The sequence below is a fragment of the Diceros bicornis genome, chromosome 12 (assembly GCF_020826845.1).
Source record: "Diceros bicornis minor isolate mBicDic1 chromosome 12, mDicBic1.mat.cur, whole genome shotgun sequence".
Classification (NCBI taxonomy): Eukaryota; Metazoa; Chordata; class Mammalia; order Perissodactyla; family Rhinocerotidae; genus Diceros; species Diceros bicornis.
In genome coordinates this window covers 36125852-36140375 of record NC_080751.1, presented here as the reverse complement: position 1 = coordinate 36140375, position 14524 = coordinate 36125852, and positions in this window count along the sequence as shown.

The following is a 14524-nucleotide window of genomic DNA, read 5'->3' as shown; positions in this document are numbered from 1 at the left end:
TAACACAATTGAGTGATCCAGTGTGCTGGTTTATAGAGGTCCTTGGAACATGGTACAAAATGGAACTGGAAAGGTAAGTTGCAATCAGATAATAAACACCTTTAAATTTAACTGTAGGTTTCTAAGCACTAGTATGATATCATTTGTCTGATTTTTTTTAGGTTTGTTATGGTTTCTTCCTGTCTCAATGATAAGTGAGCTAGTACCAATTTTCCTGACTATCTGGCAGTTTTAACTAGCTTAAAGGAGGCTTGTAGCAGCATTAGCAGTACTCAAGGTTAAGTTGTCTTGTAAGGCAGGTATTGATTTGATTCTTAGCTAGGTGACTTCTTACCCTCAAATAAATAGAAATACACAAAGGTGGAAAAGAACAGTGATTTTTTTAAAAGTGCTTCTACTGAGATGGGATTTAAAAGCCTTTCTTTCTTTCCTGTTTGTGAGTTATCCATCCCTTAACCAGTTTTGTTAGTGTGAGGTTTTAAATCTTTCTTTGGGGACTTAAGTGTGTATGTGCTCCCCTTAGCTTATGCTATAGCAGGTTAACTTTTCCTTTTTTTTTTTTTTTTTTAAGTCAGGAATTGTGGAACACTAAATCAATAACTCAGGACTGATTTGGCTCTTAAAGTCACTCGTCTGGCATCACTGTATAGCCAGGATTATTTCTTTGTCCAAGAATCGTAAGAAGCGCTTGGGTTGTGTTAGGCCAATAAGTTCCAGAGAGCTGCCTATGAGTACAGCGCTGTGAATCTGGACTCAGTTCTCAGACCCACCCTGGGTTGCAGAGAGCAGGGACATACTGCTGGCTGTGAATTAGTGAGGGCAGCCACTGGGCAGCTAGTGGGCATAAAGAGAGGTGCGCCACCTAGCCACGCTCAAAGGCGCTGAGGGATGTTAACCTCTATTCATTCTATACCCTGTTTGTCCTCCCACCAGTTGTCATCAAGGTATTCGTGCTACTTATTAGGCTATTACTCTTCAGTGTTAAACTCATACTTCTAAACACCGCTTTCTGATGCTGGGCTGGGACTCTGCAAACACATTTTTGCTTTGATATCTGGCGTCCTGTTAGGCTCAGCCAATAGCGGGTGATAGAGGGAGCCGGCAAGGCTGGAGGAGTGAGGAAGGACTTAGTCCTTCCTGTCTGCTTCCTGCCTGCTTGTTATTCTTGTTACTGTCACCCCAGCAATACTTCTTTATCCCTGCAGCAACAGTTCTTCCATAGCACCAGGCGAATGCCTAGAGGCCTGAGTCTCAGTCCTACAGGGACCCTCCTCAATTTCTAAGTTTTGTATTACTCCGAGCTCTTACCTTTGTTCCCTAACAGCGTTAGCTGTTTCCTGATAAACAGAGATTTTATTTCCTATCTGTTTACTACTTAGTAATTTTATGCCTACCTAATTCTTTTTTATATTAAATTTTCATCTTAAATTCTTTTTAAATCATTACTGTGGCTTCTATCCCCTGACTGGACCCTGACTGGCACTGTCTCAGTGATCTGCAGCTAGTACTGCATCACAGTGCTCCAGCTTGTTTTGTGTCAAGCCTAGCACTTTTTCTTTTGTCAGAAACATGACTAAGTAGGTTGGAGGGACAAGTCCACGCATGTCCTCTTTGCATTATTTGTGAAGAGTCCAAAAATGGCAACCAATGTAGGCATCAGCCCTAGCCTTTTCCTTCTGGACAGTTTCACATTTTTTCTGGTATCCTTCTACCAGAGAGAATGCCTTGTTTGGCAAGCTTATATTATCTATATTAATTTTTGAGATTTTCTGTGCTATAGCTCAGAATAAGATTGCATTAATGTCCTAATATCTCAATTGAATGCTAGATTTATGATATTTCAATTTTAGCTCATTAAATTGAATATATTGTGAACAGTTAATAAGCAACATAAAATGTTACATTTAAAAATGATAGCTAAACTAAAAACATTAACAAATGATATTAGACATAAAGATATAGCTTTTCAACAAAACTACTACATGTAAAGAATTGCCCTTTTTAAATCAGAAGTAAATATAATATAGGGGACATTTAATTGTTTTTTAAAATTTCTTCATTCATTTGTGTATTATTACTGCCACATACTTATACTAAGGGCCTGTTATGTTCTAGATGTTGTCCTAAGTCCTGGAAATGTTTTAAAGAATGAATCAGATATGTGCCAAGTGAGTGAGTGAGGCATGGAAAAAGTAATTAATTGTCCTGGATGTGACAAGTATTTGAGTAAACTCAGAAGAGAGGATGGATGTTTACCCTTCTTATCATGTGGGGAGGAACAGCAGGAGGGTTCAGAGAAGATAAACTGAAGTGGCTCATAAAAGGTCTGTAGAAATGGACAAGGAATGGACATTTATTAACATACAAGCACAACTAAAATAACAGGTTTCTGACTCAGAATTGCGAGTTAGAACAAAATTTATAAAAATAATATATCTCTATTAAGTAAACTTGAGTGTAATTAATTCAAACCTATGAGAGTAGAAATGCCTAATGTGTAAACTGAAGAAACCAGATTGTATATCTTCTTGAAGTCTCTTCCAGTTCTAACTTCTTTTGTTTTTTGTTTTTAGTAATCTCAGCAATGTCCATCACCGGCTCAGACTTCAGCTACAAAACATAGCAGAAGTTAACTCCTAGGTATGGTCGTTTCTGCCATAATAAGCATAACATGTTTCCTCTGGCTAATACACATAATAGATATGTTCACTCATGTTCCGTTTTATCCAAAATGTACTTCCCTATTTAATTTTGGCAGGTTTTCTCCTCTGACTGACCAGCCAGATCAGAGATAAGAATTTCTCTGTATATTACTTCTTATCAATGTTAGTGTTCTCTATCTTTATCATATTTTTTAATGGCCTTTCATCATTTAATTTCAATGATGCACCTTTTCATATATCTCTGCTTCAGTCTCGGGATTGACTGTTATGAAATGGCCCATTTTCAAACAACAAATTTATTTAAAAGTCATTCTAACTCATACAAGCATTCATTTTAAAAACTGTATTTTAATACTTTATAAAATATAAATAAAAACAGTTACATCATGTTAATAAAAATCTTTTACCCTGTGGCATTACGTATTTTGCACAATGATCTCCCTCTTTGTCCCAATTTGTTTTTCCCATTCACCTAAGGACATGGTGGGAGAGGACCCTACCAGAAAAGTCAACCCAGGAAGTCATTTCAGGATCTCATGCACTCAAAAATAAGTGTAGATACTGGAGGATTGAGGAAAATGTGACTGACAATGGTGTGGAATATAAACATGTGTTATACAAGACTCTCCTGTACCATGATGGTAGTCCCACCCTAGGATCTGACTAGAGGTGCCACAGACTTTGGCCCCATACCATGGAGGGCCCACATATTATAAAGACACGTTCACAAAAATGTGTTAAAGACACACAGGGGCATCTGTCACTTGGAATTGGGTGCTCAAGCCTGGCAGTGTCCAATCTATCATCCCAAACATTAATATTTTTTTCTTTTTTTGTGTGAGGAAGATCAGCCCTGAGCTAACATCCATGCTAATCCTCCTCTTTTTTGCTGAGGAAGACCTGCTCTGAGCTAACATCTATTGCCAATCCTCCTCCTTTTTTCCCCCAAAGCCCCAGTAGATAGTTGTATGTCATAGTTGCACATCCTTCTAGTTGCTGTACGTGGGACATGGCCTCAGCATGGCCGGAGAAGTGGTGAGTTGGTGCGCACCCGGGATCCAAACCTGGGCCGCCAGTAGCGGAGTGCGTGCACTTAACCGCTAAGCCACGGGGCTGGCCCAAACATTAATTCTTATAACCAACACCATTCAGGTAAAAAAAAAGGCAACTATATCCAAATGCCATAAAGGTTTATGGGCTGTGCTGCTGCCTATGTTGGAGTGTAAAAGCTCTTAGAGTAAGAAAAAAATCAAATGAATTGTTAAATACATCCTGTTAAATACATCCTCTCAGGTTGCAAAAGGTAGTAGATTCTTCCTTAAAAAAGCGTTATTTCCTAGCAGTGCCAAGTGTCTGTTTTCTTGATTCATTTTTGGGTGTTCCAACTGGTAGTTCTGAATATCATGTATTAGAGTGCTATTCCTAACAGTTACAAGGGAGGCTGAGAACCATTTTTCAATATTAAATAAATCATATTATTTTTAAATTTATATCTAGGGAGGTTGGAATTAATAAGCATAAGCGTGATACTGATTTTTTCCATTGTTAATTTCATGGATATTGAAGAAAAGAATTGCAAATCTTATTTGTATTTAAAAAGTTAATAAGTTTAATTACTACTTCAAAAAGTTGAATAAAAATCCCATCCTTACTGATATAATTTGATTAAAATTGTTTATATTAATCACTTATAGTTTGTATAATGCCTTTTGATTTTAATAGAAAATTTGAATATCACAGCAGAAAAATAACCTTTAAAAACTTATAAAAAACTACTTTACTTTTTTAATCTTTTACTTGTATTTTGCTTTACATTATTGCTGTAAATGTATTTAAACTTTATACAGGTTGAATACATGTTATTTTTTATCCTCTATAATGCTAGAGTTATTAGAACACAAATTTTGTGAAAATTCTGATTATAACAACATCAGTCATTTTTCTGAAATTAAGGCAAGATAAATAGATTTACTAAAATGAAGATGTACTAATTTATGAATTATTTATTTTTAATTGTTTACTCATCCAAACATTGCCACTTCAAAACAAAAACACCCATACATGTTCAATAGTAATTAAAGTTCATCCACTTTTAATATTTTAATGCCAAATTTCAGGCATTAAAATAAGCATAATTTTACTCCTTTTTAAAAGTCGTCATTCTGAAGCTATTTTTTGTTAAGGTAGCAGTATAAAACCGATTTTATTTAACAGATTGCTTTATACCTTTTAAATGTTTGGACTGGTGTTTTGCTGGCTTCTGTCTGGCCTCCTGCCGGGCTCCAGGAATGTTTGGGGTGGGCTCTCAGGCCGTGACCTTGTCTGATGGAGCACTTCCTGGAGCACTTCTTTTCCAGTTCTCTCGGGCCCTGGAGACTCACTGTGGGGCACTCTCATGGGGCCAAGCTAGGACTCTCTGCTTGGACAACAAAAATACAGAATTTTAGAATTGGAGGAGGCTTCAATGATCATGTAACACACACCCTTCACTTCATGGGTGAGATCACTAAGATTGAGGAAAGTCACGTGTCTTTCTTGAAACCAAAACCAGTTCTTGGAAAAAAAGGCAAAACTTTCCCTCCAATGTATCAACTTATATATGATTTTCTGAAGGTATATTTGGGAGGTTTCTTCAAAGGTTGTTGGACTCTGAATAATACTAACTTAACTATGGAAGCATAGCCAACTAGCTAGGGAAGAGAGAGAGGAAGGAAGGAAAGAAAGAAGGAAGGAAGAGAGGGAGGAATGGAACGAGGAGAGGAACCAATAAAATAATATCTTCACTTTCTGGAAATGTGACATAGTCCTGCTGCTGCAGGAAACAAAGAAAAAAAAAAACACTTTCCCAGAACCCTCAGCGACACTGAGTCCATATTCAGAGAGAGAACATTAATTTAGCAGCACCTTAGACGCTTTGCCTTCATTTCCATCTGCATGTTACAGATTTATTTTTTTAGTACAGCATAGAATAAAAAGGGCAACTTCTGAAGCAAATTGAGATCTTGCAGTCCAAAGCAAATCATGTTACTTATGCATCAGCCAATCTGAAACTGTCCTTCAGAAAATTAGAAAGAACATACTTTGATTTTTTTTTTAAATATTTGCTTATACATTAGATGTTTATGGAATTACTGTGAGATATTATGCCTTCTATCTCCCTTACTTCTACTGTCAAATTAACATAAATTCCTTTCCTTAAGTCATCAAAGAGTGAATGTAAATAAACAGAGAGAGGAGTAGCCAAGACCTCAGCCAAGAGCTGAGTCCAAGACCTGAGCCACGAGTCTCAGCCTTAAATGCTACAGGTTCCCAGCTTCTTACCTGCTATGAGTAGCAGTGGCTCAAGAAACAGTCTCTCTCATAAAAATTCTGCCTCCTCTTGCTGATGCTGTAAATTCCTTCACAGTAAACAAAATCAAGCCACTACTGCAAATATATTAACTTATAACATATATATAACTTATACTGCAAATATGTTAACGCTTAACTGTGTTAAGCGCTTAAAATAATTGTGATCTCTTATTTGCTATAAAGCAGGGTCTCAACTCCTTAGAGGCTCTTAAATTTCTAGTCCAAACCTAACTTTCTGGCCTCTGCTCCAGCCATTTGACCCACAAACTCTAACTCTATCCCACACATCTGGTCATCATTACCCCAAAATGAAGCTTAACCCCCCCATCCCTTTGTCCATGCTGTTCCATTATCCCAAATGACCCTCCCAAGTGGAGTACATATGGCAAAATCTTTTAAGCTTCAGATCACAGTTGTCTGTTTTTTGTTTGTTTGTTTGTTTGTTTTCCCTGTAGTTTTCCCTAACTCTTCAGGCTACAAATTCCTTCTTCATCCGTAATTTCCTGACGCTTTATACAATTTTCTCTTGCAGCATGTATGTTGAATTTTAACTGTTCATGGATCTCCCTTCCCTGCTAGACTGTGCATTCCTGAGGGATAGAGGAGGACAATACTTGATTCATTTTCCTGTGCCCGGCAACTAGTAGGACACCTCACACATGTAGACCCAATAAATGTTTGTGAAATTGAATCCACTCTTCCAGGGGGCCTGTAGGCTTAAAATTACACCAAGGTAGATATTACTAATATAAATCTCTGCTAAAGGCAGAATGTTTTTTGGTTTGTTTTGTTTTAGGGGAGAATGTAGAGAATGCTCGAGGGCACTGAAGGTGAGAAAAATATACAAGATATTTTATGACACTTCCTCTCAAAATGTATTTCCAGTTTTGGAGCCTAATTATACAATGCAGAGGAAAACATCTTTTTTTAATGTATTTCATTGTTGATGTAGCACTTGGCCAGCAGAGGGAGGAAATACAATATGAAATAGAAGCAACAACGCTCAGCTCTCTTCATTACAAATGATATGATTTCATATTTTTTAAAAAATTGTAGGTCAGAATATGTCTGAGTTTGATCCAAGAATATGTAGTTATCCAAATAATCTCTACCAACTCCCCCAATTTTAAAGTATTACCCTTATTTTTCTTTAGGTTGAAAGAACTCAGTGGTGTATTTTAGTTGAGAGCCGGTAAGCTCTCATCTGAAATTAATGGGAAATTATGCCTTTCAGAAAGAGCTGCAATTTCCAGATGCTCATTCCTTCTCTCATTGCACACTAATGAAATGATCTGGAATATTTAGGCACTAGATATTCTGTTGCATGGATTTGAAGGCAGTTAACCAAGATCTGATGATGCAAGGTGGAACTCCTTCTCCCCTATGGCAACAAAGACATGCTTATAAGATGAACTGGGGACTGGGGTGTTGTCCATGGTGTGTCAGGAATGTCACATACATATATATATATTTTCCAACCTATAAAATTAATACCATATGTGCCTAATGAAAGCATAAAAATAGAATGCATAAGGGCTGGCCTGGTGGTGTAGTTGTTAAGTTTGTGCACTCTGCTTCAGCAGCCCGGGGTACATGGGTTTGGATCCTGGGTGCGGACCTACACATCGCTCATCAAGCCATGCTGTAGTGGCATCTCATATACAAAATAGAGGAAGATTGGCACATATGTTAGCTCAGGGACAATCTTCCTCAAGCAAAAAGAGGAAGATTGGCAACAGATGTTAATTCACAGCCACTCTTTCTCACCCCCCCCCAAAAAAAAAAGGATGCATATGAATAAAATAGGCGAAATGAGGATGATTACTCACATCAAAACCTGATTCTTTCCTGTACAATATAATTCACAGCTCTCATTAGTGCATATAAAATAAAATTAGATCTTTGAAACAATGACATGCATAAGGTTTTCACACCCATTACAAACATCTGTTTAGGTAATACAGCTTGTAAACAAAACAAACAAAGCTGAGTGAATATTAGCAGCAGTTACATTTTGTGATAAATATAATGCACCATCCTCCTTCCTGAAATAGACCATTTTCTCCATACTCTCTCTGGTCGTATCATTTTTTGTTCGGTTTCTTCTCCTTGTCCCCTTCTCCTGAACCTGCTTCTGTTCTTGAATGAACTATTTCAGTGATTACCATCAACACTATCCACCCAATTATCCAAACCCCACATTGGGACTTCATCCAAAGCACCTTCTTTCCTTCACTCCCATGTCCCAACATTCAGGAAGTCCTATTGATTCCACCACCTCCTTGTGTTTCAGTCCTCACTGAGTGAGTACAGTCCTCACAAATACCATTGTCACTGCTTTAGCATAGACCACATCCCTTTCTTCCCTCCGTTAGTTCACTACATATCTTGCTATGGTCTTGCTCTCCAAGAACTATATTTCACACTGTATCCAGAGGGGTTTTAAATTTTTTTAATTTTGAGATTATTATAGATTCATATATAATTGTAAGAAATAATACAAAGAGATCCTGTGTACCCTTTACTCAAATTCTTTCAGTGGTAACTTCTCACAGTGGTAACATCTCCCAATGGTAACTCTCATAATACAATATCACAACCAGGATATTGACATCGATACTGTACATTTTCATCACCACGAGGCTCCCTCATGTCACCCTTAGAGCCTCACCTACCTCCCTTTTCCCTCACCTACCCCTAATCTGTCCTCCATTTCTATAATTTTGTCATTTCAAGAATATTATATAAATTAAATCATACACCATGTAATCTTTTGGGATTATTTTTCACTCAGCATAATTCTCTGGAGATTCATCCAGGTTGTTGGTGTATCAATAGTATGTTCCTTTTGTTGTCAAGTAGTATCCCATGGTATGCATGTGCCACACAATTTCTCTAACCAATCACCTATTGGTTAGAGACATCTGGGTTGTTTCCAGTTATTGCCTATTGTGAATAAACTGCCATAAAAATTGATGTATAGGTTTTCGTGCGATGTTTTTGTTTCTCTGGAATAAAGGCCTACGGGTGTCATATGGTAGGTGCTTATTTAGTTTTTTTAAAAATGCCATTTTTTTCCAGAATAGCTGCACCATTTTATATTCCCACCAGCAATGTATGATTGATACAGTTTCTCTGCATCCTCACCAGCATTTGGTGCTGTCATTATTTTTCATTTTAGCAATTTTCATAGCTAGGTAGTGATATTTTATTGTGGCTTTCATTTGCATTTCCTCACAACTAATGTTGTTGAACATCTATTTGGCTTATTTGCCATATGCATTTTCTCTTCAGTGAAATGCCTCTTCGTTTGTTTTGTTCATTTTCCAGTTAGACTGTTCTCTTACTCTTCAGTTTTAAGATTTCATTACATATTCTGGATACTACTCCTTTGTTGGATATGAAGTTTGCAAGTACATTTTCCTGCTCGGTAGCTTGTCTTTTCATTCTTCTAATAGGGTCTTCCACAGAGCAAAACTTTTGTTTATTTTATTTATTTATTTATTTATTTATTTTTTTGTGAGGAAGATCAGCCCTGAGCTAACATCCATGCTAATCCTCCTCTTTTTGCTGAGGAAGACCGGCTCTGAGCTAACGTCTATTGCCAACTCTCCTCCTTTTTTTCCCCCAAAGCCCCAGTAGATAGTTGTATGCCATAGCTGCACATCCTTCTAGTTGCTGCATGTGGGATGCAGCCTCAGCATGGTAGAAGAAGTGGTGCGTCGGTGCGCGCCCGGGATCTGAACCCGGGCCGCCAGTAGCAGAGCGCACACACTTAACCGCTAAGACACAGGGCCGGCCTAGAGCAAAGCTTTCAAATTTCAATAGAGTCTGATTTATCAATTTTTCCTTTTATGGAACATGTTTATGGTGTAAACTTGAAGAAATTTTTGCCTATGTGTAGATCACAAAGATTTTCTCCTGTGTTTTTTCTGATACTCGTTTTACACTTAGGTCCATGATCAATTTTGAGTGAATTTTTGTATAAAGTGTGAGACTCAGAAAAAGGTTCATTTCTTTAATTATAAATTGTCTAATTGCTACAGCACCATTTCTCAAAATGGTATATTTCATCCATCAAATTACATGTGTGTTTTTGTCAAAAACCAGTTACGATATTTGTATGGATCTATTTCTGGGTTATCTACTCTGTTGCATTGATCTATGTGTCTAACTCTTAGCCAATACCACACAGTCTTGATTTCTGTAGCTGTACAATAAGTTTGGCATTTTCTTAAACACAATGGTCATTGGTAGTAGGAGGATAATATGGAGTGAGTTGAAGGAATATGTAAAAAGTTTGGCCTTATGAAAGCATAAGAGACCAAACAATATGACTTGAAGACATTGAGACTGAAGGCTATCACTGATAAGTCCAGATGGAGGAGTCTATGAAAAGGGCAGATCAGAGCAGCAGGCTTCAGGAGCCAACAACCAGGACAAAGAGGATTTAAGGCATGGATGTCCTCTGGCCAGAATCCATAGAGCTGTCATTCACTAAGATTTCAGGTTTTTTCACCTAGCCCACCCATTTTAAGTAAACATGTCCTGTCTACTAGGGTGCTCTGTAACATACATAAAGCTGCCTTGAGCACAGGACCTTGGTCTCCAACATAAGTCCAGACAATTACCATTCGCTCACACTCATGCCCGACTAGCCTGATTCTCCAGCCTGTTTCTAGCTTCTAGTCTACATCTCCAGCCACTGCCTACATATTTCCTATCCCGCCTCTTTTCCACCTCCTTACCTCACCCTCTTTGGACCAGAATCTCAATAAATATTAGCTATTGTTGTCATCCACTACCTTCCTCAATACACACGCACGCACACACACACACACACACACCCCTTTGTTCCACGTACACAAATTTTATGTAAGAGATCCTTCTGTTCCCAACCACAGATTTACTAATCCACAGACTTCTTGCCTGATTTCTCACTAGGGAGAAGAAGACAAATCCAACCATGTTGAAAGATAGAAATTTTAATCTGGACTTAAGTGCAAACATTATGTCCAACATGAAATAATTTTAGATGTCTAGTTACCAAGAAAGTTAAAAGAAACAGCTCAGCTTTGGACTAACAATGGAAATTCAAGCTGGTTGAGTAAGGATTGGCAATGGCTTCCGAAGGAGTAGTCCCATATACCTGGGACTAAGACAAAAATGAAAAGATTAATATTTCAGTTATCTACACCCCATTTTCATACTTTTTGCCTTATCCATTGCCACTTGCTACATTATTTGCTTTTTCCTTGAAATCAACTCACTTTTTAACTTAAATTTATTCATAAAGTAAATTTATCATGATTTATATTTCTATAATACAGTGTTTATCTTGCTCCTATATTTTAATATAAGTGGAAGGTTGTAGGGTAGCAGAAAAGGAAAGAGGCAAAGAATCAATTCAATATTATTTAGGAACAGTGAAATTTAATATGATAAATTTAACTTGACTGAAGCTGAAACAATATGAAACTGGCTGTTTCAGGGTAGTGAATGTACCATTATAGGACTAAAAGAAGGCTAGGGGGTGCAGGTACAGAGAGACAAGAGTAGAGTTACACAAAAAAAGGCTGATGACATGGACACATCTCAGATCTTACAAGGCAATGTAGGACACGTCAGAGATTTTGGTCATTGTTCTCAGCACAAGAGAAATAGACCAGCTTTGAAGTGAACCAGAAAACTTAATGATAGTACTGCCTGGAAATAATCCAGTCATTTTCTAATCAGACCCCAACGACCAATTATTCTACCTGCTAATATTTTCCATCACCCATCCAAAAAAAAACACCCTTCAAAGTACTGATGTCTGCCTACATCAGTAATTGTGGCTATACTATATATGTTATTTTTGAGCTCTTGAATGTACATTTAAATCTGAAGTTGAGAAAAATGTCTGAAATGAACATTATGACTGACTTGTATTTTGGACCAGCTTGTGCTCGTGGACACCCCTTGAGATAAACAAATAGACTATATTTAAAGAACCAGCTGGTTTGCAAATTCCTTAAGCTCCTGTTTAACCTTAGTATTCTTAATTTTATTCCTGACTTCTGGGCTACAGAAAGAAAATGTTCGTTTAGCTGGTGGTGATAGGCCAATTAGGTTTAAATTTTTGATTGAAATGATCTTGATATGAAGCTAATATTTAGCAAAGAATCATCTTTTCTTCCATCTCTCTACTTGGCTACATATTTCTTGCTCCCAATGCTTGATACATCTGTGAACTCTTAGGAACACTAGAGTGAATTGACATGGGATCTATTATGCAACTTTGAGAAGTTAGCTAATGTAAAATGTTCTTAGGTGCATTTGTCCATGACTCTTGTCAGCAACTGTTCAGAGGCCTAATATAGATTCAGTATTTCAAAACCCTACAAGTATTGCACTCACTTCGGCTAAAGCCTGGTAGATTTTTGATAAATGACAAGCAGGCATTTTGGGAGGATAATAATCAGGTAACAGAAGTACACCAAAAGCTGCTCTGCAAACTCCTCAGAAAGAAAAAGAGAAGCTAGAATTTGACTCCATATAGGTCAGAGTCTCCAAAGGAATGCCCTTAAAAATTCTGTATTGTCTATTTTTCTGCTTCCAGTGACATTAATGCTTTTTATAACTTGCTATTTCATCCCAGCTTATATTTGAGTGGGACTAGAATCAGCATAAAGAGATAACAAAGGTGAAAAGGCATCACATCTTTCTTCTTTCCTTTTGTATAACATGGAGCGACTCTTTAGCCCTTTCTCCAATCTGAGAAAAATATAGGTCCTAGACATTTCAAAGGTTAGGAATTCAATGGATGAGAGAGAAATATATTCTGTAGCTCCTGTGACTGGATATTACCCTGTGGGTGATCTCAAAAGTCTATGGCTTGATGACACATGCTTAAAGTATGAAATCAAGCCTGCCTAGAATATTTGTTCACTTTTCATTCAGAAGTGGGTTACCTCCCAGACTCTCTTGGATCAATGCGCACCGCTTCCTCACCATAATATCTGAATAGCCTAAGTAACTCTTGGAAGATAGCACTAAGATTCAAGGGTTACGTAAAGAAAATGCACCTTAAACCACACTATTAGTTCTTGAAGTATTAAAACCTCCTGGTAGATCGGACACTATGTACTATGCACCTTCCATTATCAGAACTTCATTCATATTCATGCATTCATATGTCTCTTCTCAAATACACCTAAATCCGTCATCTCACTTGATTCTTACAATTTTTAAGGTCCCTGCATTCAGCCAAGACTGAATCATAAAAAAAGAGTCTGATAGGTTAAAATTCCCTAGGAATCAGTGCCTCTTATTTAACTTCACAGGGAACTGAAAGCCTCATTGGTTTTGAAATCTGCTTGGGGAAAGGGCCCTGAGTGTCTCAGGATAAGGCCTCACTGGAAACCTGTGGCTACTATTTTAGCTCCAGAGCTAAACCTTTAAAGCTCATAATAAAACACCTCAACTATGGGGCAGATAAACTAAACTTGAGAGATAGCAGGACACCATTACATGCCAGCATTCCTTGGAGCCACCAGTCCACTGTGCACTCTCCTGGTGCTGACTAGGGCCTAAACAGGATGATTCAAATGGCTAGACATGTCTGGGATAGTTCTCCTGAGGTAATATTTCTGGGGCTTTGCCCCTGGCTGTTGGTTGGGTTCCCCAGTTCTTCTCCGGATTGCAGCTACTGAGGCTAGAAGGTCCAAAACGGCTTCTTCATTCCCTTGTCTGGTACCTGGGATGAGATGGCTAGAATAGCTAGATCTGGCCAGGCATTTTTTTCCTATCCTGGTGGCCTCTCCATACAGCTCACTTTGGCTTCCTCATAGAATGGCGGCCTCAGAGTAGCTTCCTACAGGGCAATTGGTTCCCCTCAGAGTAGTTGGGCCAAGGCTGGGCAGAAGCTGCTGAGCTTTTGACAAAGCCTCAGAAGTATGAGAACATTACTTCTGCTGCATTGTGTTGGTCAAGTCAGTCACTCGGATCTAAGGGGAAGGGAATTAGACTCCACCTTACAATGGATGGATTGGCAAAGAATCTGCAGCATCTAATATAAAATCTCTTAAACAAAAAGGCACATTGAGGAGATATATACATTTAATTCTGTTCCTCTCTTATATACTTTGGAAAAGTCATTTGAATTTTCTGTGCTCCTTTTTTTTCCCATCTGCAAAGTAGTAAGAATGATTCCTGCCCCTTTCTAATTACCAGAAATAGTGACACAATACAAAAGGTAAAAAAATATGGCAGTGTATTAAGCCAGTCAAAGAAAAAAATATTTTACATAAAAAAGAATAGCATCAGAGTTAACATCATTACTTTTGGGGTAAGACAGAACTAAATTTAACATAGCTCTGCCACTTATTTTTATAAGGCCATAGGCAAACTACTGAATATCACTGAGCATTAGTTTCCTCACTTTTAAGATGGTGAAGGATAACAGAGCCAATCTCATAGTATATAATGTTTAACATGCTTAATACAATTCCCCTTACACAGCAATCACA